The sequence below is a fragment of the Macaca mulatta genome, chromosome 4 (assembly GCF_049350105.2).
Source record: "Macaca mulatta isolate MMU2019108-1 chromosome 4, T2T-MMU8v2.0, whole genome shotgun sequence".
In the NCBI taxonomy this organism is placed as follows: Eukaryota; Metazoa; Chordata; class Mammalia; order Primates; family Cercopithecidae; genus Macaca; species Macaca mulatta.
In genome coordinates, this window is record NC_133409.1 from 159,386,177 (window position 1) to 159,406,950 (window position 20,774).

Genomic DNA, 20,774 nt, shown 5'->3' on the forward strand with positions numbered 1-20,774 from the left:
TGGGTTAAATTAAGCCTGTTTGTCTACTGCTCCTGAGGTAAGTTAACTTTATGGGTCATGCATTTCCTTCCAGGCACACGGCCAGAGGTGTCATGTATAAAGGATGAAAGACTATAAATGAAGACGGGTGTGCGGGTGGGAAGGAGTGAATCTCAGAGTTTTTGGCAGATGCGAGTCCAGGATTTTTAAGGACATGAGTAATTCTGTGTCTTTTAAAGGGCAACCTATAAACACAGAAGTTTCTGGCGAATAGATATAAGTAGAATTCAAGGATAAAACTCACGAAGAGCAAGCCATGATTTGTTGCCTTCATAGAATAAGGTCAGCATGATTTCACTGTAGCCCTGAGTAAATGCATTTCTTAAGAATCATCTACTATGTCTTGGGATTTGAAAGAATATCGTTCCCAGAGGTCATGCACAGGATTTTAGGGAATTAATGCAGTGGGACAATGAAGCCAAATTATGATGAGTTTTTCTTAATTATCACAGTTACTCTTTAATGTTAGTATTACTGCTTTAATTTCATGCATGAGAAATTAAACGTCAGATAGACAAAGTGACTTGCACACAGCAAATAAGTGGCAGGCCCAGAATTCAAATTCTATTCTGCACATTCCCAAAGCCAAATTATTTATGCCACATTGTTAATCTTTGCTTGGCTAAAAGAAACTTGCCCCTCAAGTTGCTTACTCTGGTTTCAGTGGTAATCTCCATGCCTGGGTGAAATATGTCATTGGCTACAGTCTCCAAATTATTAATTCCATCAGTGTCCCCACTATTGGCTCTACCACTCTGTTCTCCTCTGATGACAGGCTCCAAATCATTCTTTGGGTGAAGTTAAAGAAGTTGGCGATTGTGTACATGAAGCAGAGATTGGCCCTGTTTGGCTACCCATTTTTTGTCCAATCCAACCACAAAGTCATGGAGTTAAGCCAATGGTTCAACTGTGGCTTAACATGAAAATAACCCATGAAACAAACAAAAACCTCATGCCAGCTCCTCTCCCCAATAAAGATCAAGATAGATTCTGATTGATTCTGGAGTATATGCTGAACATCAGTATTTTTTAAGTGTTCTAATAGTTCCAAAATGCATCCAGTGTTGAAAAATGAATTTTCCCATCTCAGTGTAAGTACATCTTATTCCAAAGCAACCATATTGATAGATAACATGGGGTACAAAATGTAAAAAGATTGTTTTTAGCTCAAAGAGAAATTTTTAAAAACCATGATATATAAGTCAATTGTTTCCTAAAAAATGAAGAAAGCAAGATTGTGAACATTTTATTCAATTCGATAAACATCTGTAGGTGCCACAGAAGATACAATACCCAACAAGGCTCTCTTTCCTTTAAAAAATGTAGAAATCTAGTTGAGGTGATACAATGTGCACATAAACAGCTGCATTTATGTATAAATATTGTCAAGCTTGTGAATAATTCTTCCATGGATTAAAAATGGACAAGTATATTGTTCAAAGGAGAAGAAATGGAATGTGAAAAGGATTGGGAGTACTAGGAAGTAAGGTGTATGGAGAAAAGGCAGGTAGAGCAGCATGAATGGACTATAGGGAGCAAAGAAGAGAATGGTGGGAGATGAGAGCAGAAAAGGGGAAGAAGTAGTGTGCCAAGCATTGCCTTGTATCTTCACTTTCATATTTATCTCCAAAGATGCACAGATTTCTTTCTCTTCCCTTCATTTATTCTCATTTTCCCCCTTTCCATCTTGTCTCTTACTCTTTTTGATTTTCTATAATAATCAGATTACTAAGATTGATAATAATGATAATTTTTATTTTTGTTATTTCTAAATGTCACTAGCTATTTTAAGAACTTCATATAAATTATCACATTGAAGCATTACAACAATTCTAAAAAGCATACTAAGTTAACATACTGTATATGTTAATATGTAGTATTTCTAATGTTATATATGAGAAAACAGAGACTCAGAGACATAAAACTAATGAGTAGAATTAAGTAAGTAGAAAGCGGATCTAAGCCTTGAGCAAATATAAGGTATAGAACCTCGGAAGTTAGAGGTGAATTAAGAACCGTGTGTGTGTGTGTGTGTGTGTGTGTGTGTGTGTGTGTGTGTGTGTGTGGTGATGGTGATGGGAGGGGACCTCAGAACACTGCTTTGCCATTGGGATGCAAACCATTCTTCTTTCTTTGCTTCACTTCCCATCTGCCTTAGTTGGCCACAGTGTACATTAAAACATGGAGCTGGGATGAACTCCAGCTTTTATAGATTGCAAGTCAGTTTCATATTTGACACTTGATATTAGAGTGCATCTCTTTTCATTGTATCTGAAAGGAAGAACAGCAAATTTTACTCTTTATGGGTGACAATTAATAGAGAAGAATATAGTTGGTCCTGGATCCACGAGTTCTGTGTCCGCAGATTCAACCAGCTATGGATCTAAAATATTCATTAAAAAAAAAAAAAACAGTAAAAAATAATACAATAATAAAAATGCAAATAAAATGCCATATAACAGCTATCTATATAGCATTTCCATTATATTAGGTATTATAAGTAATCTAGAGATGATTAAAAGTATATGGAAGAATGTGCAAAGGTTACATGCAAATATTATGCCATTTTATATTGGAAACTCAAGCATCCATGGATTTTGTTATCTGTAGGGGTCCTAAAACCAATAATGAGAGATGGCTGTAACTAAAAATACATTGAGATAAAGTAGATGCCAATACATAGTTGAGACATTATTTTACAGGTTTTAAAGAGGAAAGAGTTTGGGGGAAAGCTAATAGTCACTTATCTAGACAGGGAGTTAAGGTGTGGCCTTCTAAGTCAGAAAGCCGTAGAGCTGCATCCCAGCTCCAACATTTACTAGCTGTTCGGCCTTTGAGAAACTAAATACTCAAGCTCACTAAACTGTATTTGTTTTCATCTGCAACATGAAGATTCAATGGACTAAATTGACTTTTCCGACCATTATGCCGTAAGACCTCCAATAACATCCAACCACAAAGGAGCTCGATGAAGCAGGGCACTCTTATTTTGTAGCCAAAATATAAGGTAAGAAAAGAACAAATTCTACCTTTTATTTGTGGCAATGAATAGAGAAGAATAATTTGAAAATATGTTCAGATAAGTTACATACTAATAAATAGTTGAGAATTTTTTTTATTTGGTTTTGAAGAGGTCCTGACTGGTAGTGTAAATTCTCTGTGAATTACAGTCCTAAGGGGGTTCTAGGAATAAATAGTGTTTGCTTTTCTAAAAAGAGGAATTTGACAAAATGCCCTGAAAATACCCATGAAACTGTTATAACCTTAGACTTCTGGTTGATTAACTCCAAAAGCCCTCAAGAATTAATGTGCCATTCGGGCTTCTAGATAACTCAAGTGTGGAACAATTTTACAAAGATAGATGGGTCATACAAAATGATCCTTTATTTTGACTGCCTTATATGTTTATAATTCTCTATAGTTTACAAAAGGCCTACATATACATTATTTAATCTCTCCAAAATTCCCATCAGAGAGGCAAGGAGTTATTGGTGTATGTTTTTCAAATGAAAAGAGATTAAGGGAGGTTAAAAGGTCTTTGTAAAGTGGCTCAGTATCTATCTAAATGAATCAAACAAGAACTTTCTCATGGCATGGAAATTATTTTTAAAAAATATAACTTTACAGATTACAAATAAAAAACCACACATACTCATTTTGCTAGGATTTTTGCTAAACACTGTAAATAAGAAGCCGTTTCATTCACCTCAGATCAATTATTTGAGGATCAGTTTGCCAAATGACTGATTTGCTGATTTTTAAAAATCAAACAAATTAATAGAACTTTTCACCTAAACCAGGGGTGTACAATCTTTTGGCTTCCCTGGGTCACACTGGAAGAAGAAAAATTGTTTTGGGCCACATATAAAATACACTAACACTAATAATAGCTGATGAGCTAAAAAAAATCACAAGAATCTCATAATGTTTTAAGAAAATTAAAAAATTTGTGTTGGTCCCCATTCAAAACTGTCCTGTGTCGTGGGCCTCAAGTTTGACAAGCTTTACCTAAATCTTTAAGGGGAGGAATAAAGGAAAAATATAAAATACATCTTAAAATATTAACAATAATGATATTTATATACTGCTAGAGACATGGATCAAAGGATTGTTAAAAAAAAAAAAAAAAAAAAGTAAACATTGTTCAACAGAATTCCATTAAAAAGTTTCCCACATCGAATCCTATATTTCCCACTTGGATTTCAACATTTTTAGGAGATAGACATATTTCAGTTATTTCTAGTAAATTAAAATTTAATAAAACTATGAAGTACATAATTGACATTTACACATATTTGAAAAAAATTAGAAGTTTTAGTCAAATGCAGTGTAAATTAAAATTTTCAACAGATTAACTTAGTACTCTGGGAATACAATAAGTGTGCTTAGACTCCTCTTTCATGGCCCTAACAGTCTAGTAGGAGAGGTAGGGTTTAATCACAAAATTACATTCAGGAATGTATAAGGATAAGGGCCAAAAAGAAAGTAACAAAAGAACATGAAAAGAGAAGAGGATCAAAGAAGATTTCTCTGCACAAAGGACAGAAGTGGAAGTCTGAAGGTTGTGTGAAAGTTAATTGAGGAAATCTGAAAATACATCTATAGCATAATTTTAGCTACTTTTAACATTAAATTAGCAGTATCTGGAAATATCCATGCTACATTTACTCATATTACAACAAATGTGAGTCTTTCTTCTATGCCAAAGCCATGTTCTTTTTTATTTACTTTTTATGTAGGAACTTTAAATGTTAAGTTTACTAATCATGTTAGAAATTATTTGCAGTTCAGCCTGTAGATTTTTTAGAGTATTGTGGTTGTCTGTTTAGCTGGACTTCAGTTAAGGTAAAAAGCAGACTGAACATGTCTGGCTGACTGAATTAGATTGTGACATTTGATAATAACCAGCTCAACCCCTGATTTCTTAACACCATACTCATGCTTCATAACTTCTCTATATTCTTGCCTCTCATTGAAAAAACAGAATTAAATGTTTTTCCTTCTAACTGTGTAAATATATCAAAATAATACAACACAAAATATAGAAAATCAAAGCTTTATAAGAATGGTAACAACCATGTAACCAATAAGAAATTCTGTCTTTAATATTCAAATTCTCAGATCTTTAAATGGTGAAAAGGATTCTAACTTTTAAAAAATAGATGTTCTTTTATTTTCCTGAGTTCCAAAAATCCAAAACAAAAAAGAACAATGGTGCCCCGAGTATATTATTAAATTGTTCTATTTGGCAGACATGCTGGTTTTCTTTTTAATCTTTTCTTGAAGGTAAATTGTCTTTAAAATAATCATCTTTTCACTGACAAGATTAGTGTTCACTGAAATTTGCCCATATTTTAGACTCTCGTAGTATAGGTACAATACATTTTTCTCTGGGAGATGTTAGCATAATAAAATATATTGTGTTAAAATAGTTATGCTATTATTTTATAAAATTGCTTTGGTTTTGCTTTTATTCTGTAGATGTTTAATATTTATAAATGTTTCTTTGAAGGAAATGAAATGATAACTTTTTCATCATTATGAGGCTGAAATTTTAAATTCTCAACAAGACTACCAATTTGTGACATATCTCTTGAGTTTTGCCTCATATTGAAGTTTGAAATTTTATAAAGAATATTAATAGCACAACAACCAGAATGCCCAGAGCTTCTTGTTACCACTAGTCAGCAATTGTTAATTATTTAGGAGAGAGAGCATACATTAAAAGAGAAACCTGCTTTATAAATGCAGAAATGTTAGTTATAAGTAAAGGAGATCAATGTGAATTGCTGGAAGACTCATTTTAAAAAGACAGGACTATATATATTGAATAATATTGTAATATTTTTACTACTGTTGGAATCATTTAACAAAAGTGTACCATAAAAATCTCACCACAGAATCAAGATGCTAATGTTATACCTCATTTATTGCCAGCATATTCAGTGACATTTTATAATGTACATCTGTCAGCCAGAGATATAAATGAATGAGGTGAACCATACAATTTACCCTCAGGAAGTTCCATTAGAGCCCCCAAAGTATAATATTTATGAGGTCAGAATCAATTAATCAGATAGCTGTATTTGCTTTTCAGCTCAGCAGGCTCTCTGCTCCACCAAACTGTTGCATTCAAAAATCTTTCATATTTGGCAAAAGAGTGAGTTTGTATGTGCTGTATGAAAGCTATTTTGTAAATCAATTACTCTAGTAACACAGGATGTATTCAGTAGTAATTCATGGTCTAAGTGGAGAGAATGTAAAATATGTTCTTATCAGAAAGGTTTTATCACAGTAGGAGTCCTAAATATTCTTTATGAGCTACAGTGGTCTTACCTATTCCACAGTTTACTGAATGAAAGGCAATTATGACAGAAATACAGGCTTGTGCTTGTTCCACATGGTAATTCAAACACTGGTTATAGTAGAGTCATAGGAGACGGTGCCAGAAGCAGAGAACACATTGCTGTCAAACACAATTCAAGGGCTCACTGGGAAGAAATGGACAAGGACCAGAAGAATTCTATAGTAGAAATGGCTACTATTCTGTTAAAGAAGGGGCAAGTGTAGTTAACCTCAGAGAATGTAATAAATGACAGTTGCTGTGTTATTCACAGTGAGCTTCTCACTTCTCTGCCCAGAAAGCGGTCTCAGAGCAATTTTAGAAATGGATGATGAGTCAGAGGAATTCCGATGGTAAAAATATAATCTTTCCTTTTTATTTTTTGCATTAAGGAAGAAAGAACAGAGACCATGAGGGTTGGTACTCCATTAATAAAAATTCAGGTGATCATTCTTTTCTATCATGCAGCACACTGGATAGACATAGGAAATTATGGCAAAGGATTGTAGATAACCCAAAAATTTAGTTCAGGAGATAATATACAAATTTTATCAAGCCCATGAATTTACAGTAAACTCTTATTATTTGCCCAGGCAAGTTGTAGGTATTGTGTGTATGTATGCAGAGGTGTCTATATGTGTAGACTTGGTAGCTGAATACAGTAAATCAGTGGACACATAGATGTCTACAATATTCTATAAATGAACTCTGCTCAAATAACCCAGGTAAGCTGAGCTGCTTTATAATCCACTCAACATGCTATTGCATTAACAAAGCCAACACAAGTGACTTACTAAGACAGCAAAATAATAGTATTTTTACTTAATTTTCTTCCGAATCCAGCTAAAAGCAGTAAAAAAAAAAAAAAAAAAAAGAAAAAAAAGATCCTCCTTTAACAAAACTGGGAAACCATTAATATAGTTACTATTATAGAATGTAAATTTCATGAAGAAAGAGATTTTTTCCATGTTTGGTTCACTTATCATACCTCTAGCATTTAGAGCAGTGATCAGTGAACATCTATCAAAAAAATGAACTATAATTTTGAGTGTATGCCCTTTTAACCTCATTGCCTTCAACCAAGTAGGAGAGAAATCTTTTTTTTTTTTTTTTAAGTTCTTTGCTTTCCCTTAATTCAAACTAGATCTCCGGGTCTCCACTTCCCAGAGTAAAAGAAGGAGAAGTCCAAAATACAGAAAGAAACAAAGGTAAAGCCAATCACGGTCTTTTAGGAGTCTGAGAACTCCTGTCCTGTTGACTTAAGTATACTAAGGGAGATTTCTGAAGGATAATTGAATTATACCAATTTTTTTTTTTTTTAAGATGGAGTCTTGCTCTGTCACCCAGGCTGGAGTGCAGTGGTGAGATCTCGGCTCACTGCAAGCTTCGCCTCCCAGGTTCACGCCATTCTCCTGCCTCAGCCTCCTGAGTAGCTGGGACTACAGGCACCCGCCACCACGCCTGGCTAATTTTTTGTATTTTTCGTAGAGACAGGATTTCACTGTGTTAGCCAGGATGGTCTTGATCTCCTGACCTTGCGATCTGCCTGCTTCAGCCTCCCAAAGTGCTTGGGATTACAGGCATGAGCCACCATGCCCAGCCGGATTATACATAATTTTTATCTGATATGATGACTTCAACACCCTGCCTCACTTAAATGGAGAACTACTCTGAAATACCCAAGGTTGGACAAATGCCTATATATGCAACAATCAAGTTTCACCCAAACTAGATGGCATGAGTTCAAAGTTCCTAATAAATCACTTTTTGATAAAAATGGCAATGTTCAGGGATTTAAGGCTAGCTCCTGAAGCACCCTACACTTTCTTACATACAGACAACATTAGGAAAGGAGGCTCTGAATGAGGCAAGCCCAGTGTACAGGGCTGTCAGCATTGCAGAGTTGAAGAGAGATCCTGAGAACCAATCAACTTGGCACTGCTGACATGGAGAAGCTGAAAAGAAATAGTTAAGTGACAAATCAGTGTGCTAGCTCCCTCTCTCTCTTGCTCTCTCTCTAACTCTGGAAGACGTCCTGATCACCACATCTGTCATAATTTGGAATGCAAGGTGAACTGAGTTAATGTCCATTCCCAGGACCTGAGTCCATTTAACAATTTGCACATGTGAGAAAACATAACATGATCTGAATCACCCTTTTTCCATCCCCAGCTCATAGCTTCAGCTATTTCCACATGGAGGGGAAGCTTGGGTCCAAGTATCTCTGTTTTGAAATATGCACACCAAATCATTTTTCTTAAAGTAATATATTCTGACCTCAAGGTGCTATGATTTTTTCTGAATATATTCAAGTTACTTGGCACAAAAATAATTGTTTTCAGTGATGTCAATATTTTACTAAAAAAGGAACATAGAACTTTTTTTTTTTTATTTGATGCTACAATCCAAACTGTGGGGATATCTTGCCTAATAGGTAGTATTTGGATGCTTTTTACTTTTATAAGATGACTGTATGTTTTCTTTCTTCAGAAAGTAGGCATTTATCCCAGATCTGGCATATTTTTACCAAAGAAAAAATTTGTGTGTTTACACTACAATATTTCACTGCCACAACATTCTGATTTTTGTTGTTGTTGTTGTTGCTTGGATACAAGCAGAAAGAAAACTGGTGGCGGGTCACACATATCTGCGATTACCTGTAATGACAACAGTAGATGTTTAAATAAAATGTAAGTATAGAATTATAATTGAACTGACCTCAGTATCAAAATACCAATGACAAAGTAATAAAACAAGAAAATAAAACCAAACGGAAAGACAGTGAAGCTTAAAGGTGAAAACTTTTAAAGTCAGTATTTTACTATATTTTATATTTCATTGATGACTTTTATTAAGCAAAGGGAGGAAGTCCATACCAGTATTAGGCACATTTGCTTTCAAATTACCTGGTGTCCGCTGGGTTAGATGGCCCTTTTCATTCCTTTGCAAATAGTAATGTTTTCAGATAATACAGCTAAAATCATCTTTATCTGTTCCCTTTGGGGTCAATTCTAGGATGCACTGGCTGAAAGTCAATGAGGAAAATAGAAAAGCATATACTTTTTGATAGAAAGGTTTGGTATGATGCAGTATATAGGAATGGTACTTGAAGGATACTAGACAAAGGAGATAGAAGTGGTAGTCAATAGAACAGAAAAACTGGATTGCCACATGTTCATATTAGCCAAGTTCAATAGGAAAACAAATTGAGAAAAGATAGTGGCAATTTTAAAATGTCAATATAAGCTCATAACCTAAAGGAAATATTCTTCTTATTTTCTGGAGTTACTCTGTTTACTGCAAGTACTCAATGGGAATTATTTTTATGCCCCTCTTGACCTCAGTTTTCAGGATCACTGTCATTTACTAAGGCAACTATAACTCCTGGGAGAATAGTTAATACCATGTCTCGAGGCATAACTGATAAAGATGGACCTGAAATATTTTTTGTAAGAAAGCAAACATTTTCAGAGATGTTTGAGGTTTGTTGGAAAGGGCAAAGAGGCCAGCATTTTTTAAAAGGCTGTTAGTGGCCAAGCTGTTAAAATTTGAACATCAGAAAGATAAAAATTATAGTCAATTGGAACAAGCTAAAGTTGTTAAAGGAGCTATATATTCATAATTGTGCTAAAATAGGAAAACACACACCATGTTAAAAAGTGTTTGTAACATACTTCAGTTTCGAATATCACACACAGGAGAGGATATGTATTATGTAACCCAGATGACATGTATCTTACTTTGCAGTTTTAGTAAATCAAAGGACTATAAAATATGGAGATAGATTTTTAAATAGAAAAATGGAAATGCAGAAAGACATGCAAAAGATGGGGGAATTTTGCATCAAGTATTTTGCTCTTCCCATGTTTTCTGTAACGAGATCATCAGAGTTCCATCTTTGTGGACTAGTCTAGTAAGTTAAACTTTTGTGATCCAGCTGGTGAAACTGTAGTAGTCCTTTATGAGACAAAATATAATAGTTCCATAAAATGTCATGTGGTTGTTTGAAAATAAGAGTTTATATAGCAAACTGGGTTCAAGACCATGGCGTAGCTGGAACATAGCCTTCAGGGAAGGTGGATGCCATTGTTGTCCCTTTTGTAGGAAAGAAGTAATTGCCTTTCATCCATCTCTATGGGGGTGTTGGAGCAGTGTTCCTAAACAACAATCTCTGGCCACTGTAACCTCAAGAATTTTTCTAGAGGTTTGCTGGTTTGTGCATGTGTTGTAGCTGAGACTCTTTACAGGCAGACCATATAGAAAATTACAGGATATTCTGGGAGGGGGAGTGTGGTGGGACAGGGATGGAATGCTTATTATTCATTCCTATATTTTCTTCCATGTGAAAGGAACAAAACTCTTGCTAGAACATTCCTGACTTTATGCTTCAATTATTCCTTGTCTTGCACAGGTGGAACAGGGATGAGTTTGCTAAGATCATGCTATGGTTTGAATATGTTCTCCAAAGTTTGTGTTGAAACTCGATCCCCAGTGTGTACAATGTTGGGAAGCAGAGCCTAATAGGTGGTGTTTGGATCATGCGGGCACCACCCTAATGAATAGATTTATGCCATCATTGTGGAGGTGGGCTCATTATTGTGAGAGTGGGTTCCTTGTATAAGGATGACTTTGACACCCTGTTGCTCTCTCTCTTTGTGCTTCCATTATGGGATGATGCAGTAAGAAGACCCTCACCATCAAGATGGAGAAGCTAGTCTCTCCATCTTGACATCTCAGCCCCGAGAACTGTGAGGAAATAAATTCCTGTTTTTGTTTTTTTTTTTAAATAAATTACCCAGTCTCAAGTATTCTGCTCTTGCGGCACAAAACAATACCAGAAGTAGAGCTGTTGCTATACCAAATACCTGAACATGAAGAAGCGGCTTTGGAGCTGGGTAATGGGTAGAGTCTAGAAGAGTTTGGAACAGTGTGCTAGGAAAAGCCTGCATTGCCATAGATGGAGCATTAAGGGTAATTCTGGTGAGAGCTCAGAAGAAAAGAAAAGTCGGAGGGAAAGTATGGAACTTCTTAGAGATTACTTAAGTGATTGTCACCAGAATGTTGGTAGAAATATGGACTGTGAAGGCCATTCTGTGGAGGTATCAGATGGAAATGAGGAATAAATTATTGAAAACTGGAGTAAAGACCATCCATATTACAAAATGCAAGGAGTTTGGCTGAATACCCAAGGGCTTTTTGGAAAGAAGAATTTAAGGGGATAAACTAGGATATCTGGTGAGAGAAGTTCATTAGCAAAACTGAAGGTGCTGCATGACTTCTTTTCACCACATATAGTAAACTGTGAGAAGAGAGAAATGATTGAAAGACAGAATTCATAATTAAAAGGGAAGCAGAATGTAAAAATTTGGAAAATTTGCGTCCTAGCTATATGTAGAACAAAAAAGCATGCAAGAGTACAGCTAAGCAAACTTTGATAAAGGGATTACTAGAGCTAGAAGGAAGCCAGGTGCTATTCATCAAGACAATTTAAAGCTCTTCCTGGCTGTCCCTGTATCACAGGCTCAGAATGTTAGGACCTTGAGGGAAGAAAAGGCTCATTTCCCAGAGCCTCTTCTGCATTCTGTTCCCCACATTCCAATGCAGTGCTCCTTGGCCACCCCAGTTATGGCTCAAGAAGTCTCAGGTTTCGCTTGAGCTACCACTCCAGAATGTGCAAGAGGTAAACCTACGTAGCATCTAATTCTGTGGGTGCAGACAATTCATAAACTTGGAGGCAGAACTACCTAGATTTCAAGGAATGTGTGGAATATCTTGGGGACACAGACAGAAACCTGCTTCAGGGGTGAAGTCACCGCAAGAGCCCACACTAGGGAAGTGGTCAGTGGAACTGTGGGGTAGGAGCCATGGAGAGAGAGAGTCTCCACTAGGACAATGCCTAGTGAAGCTGTGGAGGTAGGGCTATCACTGAGACACCAAAACTGTAGAGCTACCGGTGTGCAACACCGGCAATGCTGCAAATAGGAGCCTCCAATTCATGAAAGCTGCTTTGTAGGCAAAGCCATAGGGGTGGGGCTAACTGAGGACTAGGGAGCCTAACCCCTGCCTCAGTGTGCTCAGGAGGTGGGGTATGGGGTCAAAATGATTATTCCAGAGTGTTAAGATTTAATGTTATTTGCCCTGTTGGGTTTTGGACTTACTAGGAACCAGTGACCCTTTTAGTCTTGCCTATTTCTCCCTTTTGGAATGGGAATGTCTATTCTATGCCTGTCCCACCATCATACTTTGGAAGTAGATGATGCATTTAATTTCATAGGCTCAGGGCTGAGAGGAAATCTGCTTCAGGATGAATCATACCTTGAGTCTCACCCATATCTGATCTCCATGAGACTTTGGACTTTAGATTTTTGAGTTGATGCTGGAGCAAGTTAAGACTTTGCAGCCATTTGAAGGAAGTAAATGCATTTTATATGTGATAAGGACATGCATTTTGAGGGCAAGAAGCAGAATTCTATGATTTTAATGTGTTCTCCAAAGTTTATACATTGGAATCTTGATCTTCAATGTGTCAGTGTTGGGAGGTGGGGCCTAACAGAAGGTGTTTGGATCATGAGGGCACTGCCCTTGTGAATAAATTAATGTTATTATTGTAGGAATGGGTTTGTTATTTTGAGAACAGATTCTTTATAGAAGGATAAGTTTTGACCCCTTTTGCTCTCTCTCTCTCTTACTCTTTTTGGTCCTTTTGCCTTCTACCATGGGCTGACATAGCAAAAAGGCCCTGACCAGATGTCAGCCCCTTAATATTGGACTTTCAGGCCTCTAGAACTATGGGGAAATAAGTTTCTGTTCTTTATAAATCACCTAGTTTGTGGCATTTTGTGGTAGTAGCACAAAACAGACTAAGACAGTTTAGAAGGAGACAACAGGTATGAGAGGCCCAGTCCCCTTCTCTTGCATGCTACTCTGAAAAGCAGATTGCTAGTAAGGTTCAGGTGTTTTCTTTTTTCTTTCTTTTTTTTCAGATGGAGTTTTGCTCTGTCACCAGGCTGGGTGCAATGGTGCAATCTTGGCTTACTGCAATCTCCACCCCTGGGTTCAAGTGATTCTCTTGCCTCAGCCTCCCGGGTAGCTGGGATTACAGTCGCCTGTCACACACACCGCTAATTTTTTGTATTTTTGGTAGAGACGAGGTTTCACCATGTTGATCAGGTGAACTCCTGACCTCAGGTGATCTAACCGCCTTGGCCTCCCAAAGTGTTGATCTCCAGGTGTGAGCCACCGCACCCAGCCTGATTCAGCTGTTTTCTGTTTCTTCAGGCTGCAAGTCTTGTCTGGGCTGCACCAACTCTCCTTCCTCGTGGAAGAGGTCTGCTCCAGGCCAGCCTTGCCTGTCACTGCATGGAAGTCTAATTTTGTGATTCTGATTAGTAAAGATACTCTTTTAAATGCAGAAATTGTGTCCTACAGCCTATCCTTCATCAGTGGTACAGGGGATAGCACATTTCAACAACTATCATGTACTTTTCACATTTTTCATTTCTGAAATTGCAAAATGTCTTACAGCCCATGAAGTATTAGATTTTTTGAAATATAGTATTTTTGTCTGTCATCTGTCAATTCTGTGTCTTACTTATTTCACAATTTCTTCATATCCTGATTAGGAAAGAAGGCTGCTACTTATTGAGCTCTGAAGATTTCAACATGCATGTAAAATCTGAGTAAAATTCTAATGAGAGAATGCAAAGTGTTAACATGTGGAATATTTTTATTCCTACCTAGAGAACACTCCAAAGTAGGAACTACATTTCAGCTTTCACATAGCAAGAAAGCTCGAATTTATTCTGACTTAGCAATGAAAACTACATTGGGAAACACTGGAAGAAATCAGGCACAATTAGAAATAAGAAAAAGGAGTAGGTCTTATCTATGAGGTTTAAAAAGTATTGCTTCTCAATGAAATGCCTGGGGCCTATTAAAAGTATTCTTTGACAGAATGAATTGGAGAGTTGATATTTCATGTAGTTCTATGTATTTAATTATAAAGCAATGATAAAAATATATCTTCTTTGAATATTAGCTTTAAAGTAATGTAGCAAAGTGATGTGGTTAAAAAGAAAGGCAAGAGGGACTTGCAGAGAAAAACTGCAATATACTCTTTTTTATGGAGAGATAATAAGAGTAAGAAGATACTTTCAGAGACTGAGTCATGTTGAATTGGGAAAACTGACTAGAAGTAAAATTCAGGCAAGGATTTATTTTATAGATGGAATGAATATTGGTGGAGATTACAAAAATTCAAAATCATGAAGAAATTCAGAGAAACTATACAGATCAGCTCCCTCTTGAGTAAAAATAGAAAAAAACCATAACAATACAACAAAAACCAAAAGCTAACATCAACGACAATCGCCATCACCATCACCAAACCACAACAAAATAAGCAAGGAGAGAAACCAGCCAGTAGGGACAATCGGTTTACACTCTTCTGATCAAAACATTTTATTCATCAAAAAAGCAGGGAAAGTTTTGGAAGATGAAGTTTTCAGCAGTGACTGCACTGGGAAGAATCCACAGGACTGTTGCCCTGGCAACAGGCTTCTTCCTCATGGTGATGCCATTACAGTGAAGAAAACCCATGCACACATTAATTAGAGGTGGTGTCAGACATGGTGTCCGTAAACTCCTCTGAGCAGAAGTCTGGGTTGGTATTCAGGAAGAATTTGTTCCACAGACAATGGGAGCAGTCATGAAGCAAAGAAACTGAATATGTATATAATGGCTAGCTTGAGTCCATACTGTCTTCCATAGGCTCAGTCAAAATCACCACGTCCCTGTTCAATTACATGGTTGTACCTCTTCTACTCACTAGCATCTATACCTGCAAAGAAACTTAAACTGTGAAAACAAGATTTTGGCTCATTCACTCCATTCAGGACCAGAGGGATGATCACAGTCTTCCTTTTTTTTTTTTTTTTTTCCCAGCAGGGCTGGTTCTGCCAAAGAATTTCCTAAGGATAAGAGATTACACAGAAATATGTCTTGCTTAACTTTGAATTTCCCAGAATGGATATGTCATGTAGGTAATAGATAGTTAATGCATAGATAATGATTTGAATTAGCTGAGAGTAATTAGGCCAGGACTCTGAAGAATGGGCAACAGGGTTTATATATTTGATAGAATAGGAAGGAGGGTGGGGCAATACTTTATATGTTTTCAGACACAAGGACATCAATAACCGTGGAGGTAGAAAAAATATCACTGATGAGAGAGGAAGGAAAAATTTCACTTGAGTGAAAGGTGTAAAGTACAGTCATATGCTGCAATCAACGATGAACCGCATACGCAACAGTGACTCCATAAGATTATAATACCATATTTTGGCTGGACGCAGTGGCTCACGCCTGTAATCCTAACACTTTGGGAGGCTGAGGAGGGCAGATCACCTGAGGTCAGGAGTTCGAGACCAGCATGGCCAACATGGTGAAACCCCGTCTCTACTAAAAATACAAAAATTAGCCAAGCATGGTGGTGGGCACCTGTAATCCAAGCTACTCGGGAGGCTGAGGCAGGAGAATTGCTTGAACCCAGGAGGCCGAGGTTGTAGTGAGCCAAGATCGTACCACTGCACTGCAAAAAAAAAAAAAAAAAAAAAAAAATCAATTAAAAAAACCCCATACTTTACTGTACCTTTCCTACATTTAGATAAACTGATGCCATTGTGTTAAAATTGCCTACAGTGTTCAGTAGAATAACATGCTCTACAGGTTTGTTGTCTAGGAGTAATAGGCTCTACCATATAGCCTAAATGTGTAGTAGGCTACATCATCTAGGTTTGTGTAAGTACACTCTATTACATTGGCACAACAATGAAATTGCCTCACGATGCATTTCTCAGAACGTCTTCTTGTCCTAAATGATGTATGACTGTGTGTGCATGTAGCTCTGCCCAGCTTGCTCTTTAATGAGGACCGGCTTACTCTGGTTGGATCGATTTACTATGTTTAAATTAGCATGTCATCATTTTGGAGGAACAGGTGATCAATAGTCAATGAGCTTTATTTAGGCAAGATTGTAGGGTTTCTAAGTTGAACAAACAGGCAAGGCTATATTGTAGACAATGGAATTTGTAGGCAGATAGTACTAGCATTATATAGCCTATTATATAATAGCATTTTTTGGAAACATGAATTTTCAGCTAAATGGCCAAGTTTGTTTTTGGGCAAAACAAGTTATTGGGAAAACAACTAGAAAGAAGGATGATTCTTATCCTTTGGACACATAATTATATGGGAAAGATGTGGTCTTTTAGATGTATTTTTCATTCTATAGTGGTCTCTGATAGGTCTCTGGTAGGCCAATTCCTTTCCCCTCACTTTGATGCTTTGCTGGCCACCATGAAGTTTGGTCAGCAGGATTTAGAAAACACAATGTTTGTTGTAACAGGAGTTAATGCCTCCACAGGGTGTTGTGAAGATGTTCAACTTTGAAATTGTTGGCATCCTAGAGAAACTGAACACTAATGTTGGCAAGAGGGGCAAAGGGCAAGTCAAATAAGATGAAAAACTGAAACCATGGAACTAGTACATGTGGGCACTTGGAAAGGTAACAATAGGGTGGGTATCAGCTAGTGGTGGCAGGATTAAGTTTATAGAGTCACCTGAGGTATAGAGTCAGTGATGCCTAAACTTTGCAATACAGTCCACGTGTTAGCATCTGTGTCATTAAGAGTTTGTGTTCAAACAAAAAAATAAAACACAGAGAGATACTACTTTGACTAGTTTAAGAGGAAAAAGAATTTATTTTAAAAAAAATTTGATTCGTAGAATCTCCAATGAAGCCAGAGAACCTAGTTTGGAGAAAACTATGCAATAGAATCTATCATGAAGATTCAAAAGTATCTTCATAGAAGCAATTCTGATATTCCCAAAGTAGATATCATAATCGCTCTACAAAGATAGCCTTGCAACCACCACTTTTGTGAAGCAGCTTTTCCCTATTTTTCAATTATTTTATTTTCGTTTCTTTTCAAAATTTATTTGTAGAAATTCTTTAAATAATATTGATGTTAATGCTAAATTGATTTTATATTTGGTAAATATTTTCTCCCTATTATTGTTCTTTTCTTTATTTTGAAAATACTATCTATTTAGGTACCAATTACAATGAATCAAGTTTGGTAATCGTGTTTTCTATATCCTTATTGACTTTTTTTCCTGCTTTTTTTTTAACCAATTACTATATTTTACCAATTATTGTATTTTACCAATTACAGTAATTTATCAGTTACTGAAAAAAGTTCAATTCTATCATTCACTATGATTGTATATTTGTCTATTTCTCCTTGGACTTTGAGAAATGTTTTATATATATATATATATATATATATATATATATAGTCTGTTATTGAATGCATACATATAATTTTATTATGCAGAGAATATATGTACCCTAGTAATGCATATTGCTTTTTAAAATATATTTTATCTGATAAGATACCAGTAACTGCACTAGTATTATTTTAGTCAAATTTTCAGTAATTTCCTGGTAACCTCCAGATTCTAAAGTTCCCTGATTTTGTAAAAAAAAATTACAGACCATTCAGTCACGCAGTTTTGTTGGGAATATTTACTTGAGGGAACCACATAGATCTGAAGTTCTTGTGCAAAGCCTGCATCAAGCTAGTTTCTTGTTGTTTGCCATCTGTGCTGAGAAATCTGCTAAGAATTTGTTTAGTGTTGTCTTTTCTTGCTGTTGAAGGCCTTTGGCCTTTCAAAAAATTATGTTACCCAAGTAGCTTTCATTAGAGCGTCTCTTTCTTGTCTAGAAGAAACAATTCAGTTTGTCATTTACATTTTTCAAGCAAAGATTATATTCTTAAAACACAGAACATTGAGTGGATTTTAATTGTATAGAAAAGTGAACTGATGTGTTAACATTATAAAGCCAGTTAATGCTAGAGTCAAGGGTAGAACTGAGCTCCAGCTTTAAGCCTGCACTCTTCAATATGCTACTCCTAACTTCCCAAGATCCAATATTCTATTCGTAACTTCCTAATATCAAATGATGAAAAAAATGGTGAAATTCACTTCCTGCATTTGATATCCTGCAATGAATACAGACTGTTAGCACATGTGAAGGAAGACATTTAGCATAGGAGGTAGCATATGGAACCTTTGAAAACATTATTTTGGGGTGGATTATGAATTAATCCTGGGTTTTCTTATTCTTAATTTACATATTTTAACATTGCCAGCATTTCATTTATATTTGGAACTTTTCATGAGTCTTCAAATATTGCTAGCATAATACATATCTGAGAAAAAGGATCATCCTTTTTAAATACTTATCCTTCTTTCCTCTTATTACTTTCAGAAAGTCAGATCTGAAAGTAACCTTTGTAAAGCATGATGTACTGTCTCCTATCTTCTGTGTTTATAAATCTAGTGAATCCGCCAAGTCTGTTCTAAGGCCATTTGAAATTATCTTAGAAGTTATTTTTTTTAAAAAAATAAAATAGTGCAATGATTGAAAAAGAATAAAGTTATATAATCGAGGGTGATAGGTTAGAAAAGTCATTGTTCTTAAGCATTTATAAGGACTCTCTGATTTCCCACATATTTCAATTCCAAGCCACCTAATAAATCAATAGATTTTAGTAAGCAAAAATGTGTTATAGGAATGGATAGATACACCTTGTTTCTCTCACCAGAAAACTGTATACTAGAAAGGGTCATGAGTGTGAGAATATCAGATGGACTGGCTTTTTAAAGCACTACAAAATATTAGTCTCAGTTTAAAAAGAAAAAAAGATGTGTGCTTACTTAGAGTTATATTGGCTCATGGTAGACACAGGCTAAAAGCAAATAGAAATCTTTAGCTTAAGGTATAAAACTTGGAAATGTTTGCTTTCTTATTAAGTTAGGGAAGCTGACAGTGGGAATTGAATGAATAAATGCATTTTTATCCTGTTAACTTGATTTCATATTGGTCTGCATAATTTATAATAATAACAAAAGAAAATGTCTAAAGAATTGAAGATCAAGTCAAACAAATATATATTAACAAGATGGATATTCTGCATCTATGTGAACTATGTCAAAATATGAAAATATATAACACATTTGCATAGAGAGATTATGGCTATATTGTCACAAATATTAGAAACATACATCAGTGAATGTGAAAGAAGTTTTATTTTGCTATCATATTTTATAAAACATAGTTACTCTTTTCATAAAAATACTATAATAATTTAAAATTCAGTTGTTAAAATATGAAACAATTTAAGTTTGTAAACATATTTGGCATTTTATGTAAGGAACTTATAAAAATAGTACCTCAGGTTTATGCAGCCTGTTTTCTTCTCTAACTACAAGCATTTACCCAGTGTATTTTAAAATTTGTCCCTTAATCCAATGTCCCTTTCACTAGACAAATGTTTTGTAAAAATGAAAGTTTTAGGTGGACCAAATGAAAGTTCGAATTTTCTCAAGGGACTTAAAGATTGTTTTCTTCACTAAAAGATAAAGACTTACAAGCTGAGGAGACTTAATTTATTATTATTATAGTTTTAGCTATCTATAAGCATGCTTAAGAGAGAAATATCAGATATTTTCTCAAGATATTTATATATACACATTTAATTTCTCTCTTCAAAAATTGACACAGTAAAAAAATTGTGTAAAGCCTAATGTCTATTCTGAAGTTGTCGATATTTAAGTATCAGAATAATTGCATATTATAATTTTGGATTCAAAAATTATGGTCATGCACCACATAATATTTCACTCAATGATAGACCACATACATGATGGTGGTCCCATAAGATTATAATACCATATTTTTACTGTGCTTTTTCTATGTTTAGATATATAAGTACTTACCATTGCCTACAGGATTCAGTACAGTAACACACTGTCCAGGTTTGTAGCCTGGGAGCAATAGCTTACACCATATAGCTTAGGTGTGTAGCAGACTGTACCATTGAGGTTGTGTAAGTATCCTATATGATGTTGGCATAACAATGAAATTGCCCAAAGATGCATTTTTCAGAACATATTTCTGTTGATTAGTGATGCACGGCCATAATATTACTGAAGCCTATTAAGATATATGTTTAAGCACACCAGATAGTGAAAAAGCTGGGAGCAAATCTCAAGTTTTCTTATTTTTAATGCAATGCTTTCCCCAGTATGTATAATTTGTACCTAAATTGATGTATATTTGTGAACTTAGTGCATTGAGATAATTGAGATGATTTGATTGAAAACTGATCCTCATCTGTAGGAAAGATATACAAGAAAGTAGTCTTGCCAGAATAAGAATTGACTAGATTAAAATACTTGAGCAATACTTTTGGCTTAGAGATTATTGGCAGCTAAAGCAGTAAAAAATTACATTGAATTACATAGTTGTTGTTTCTCCTAATGA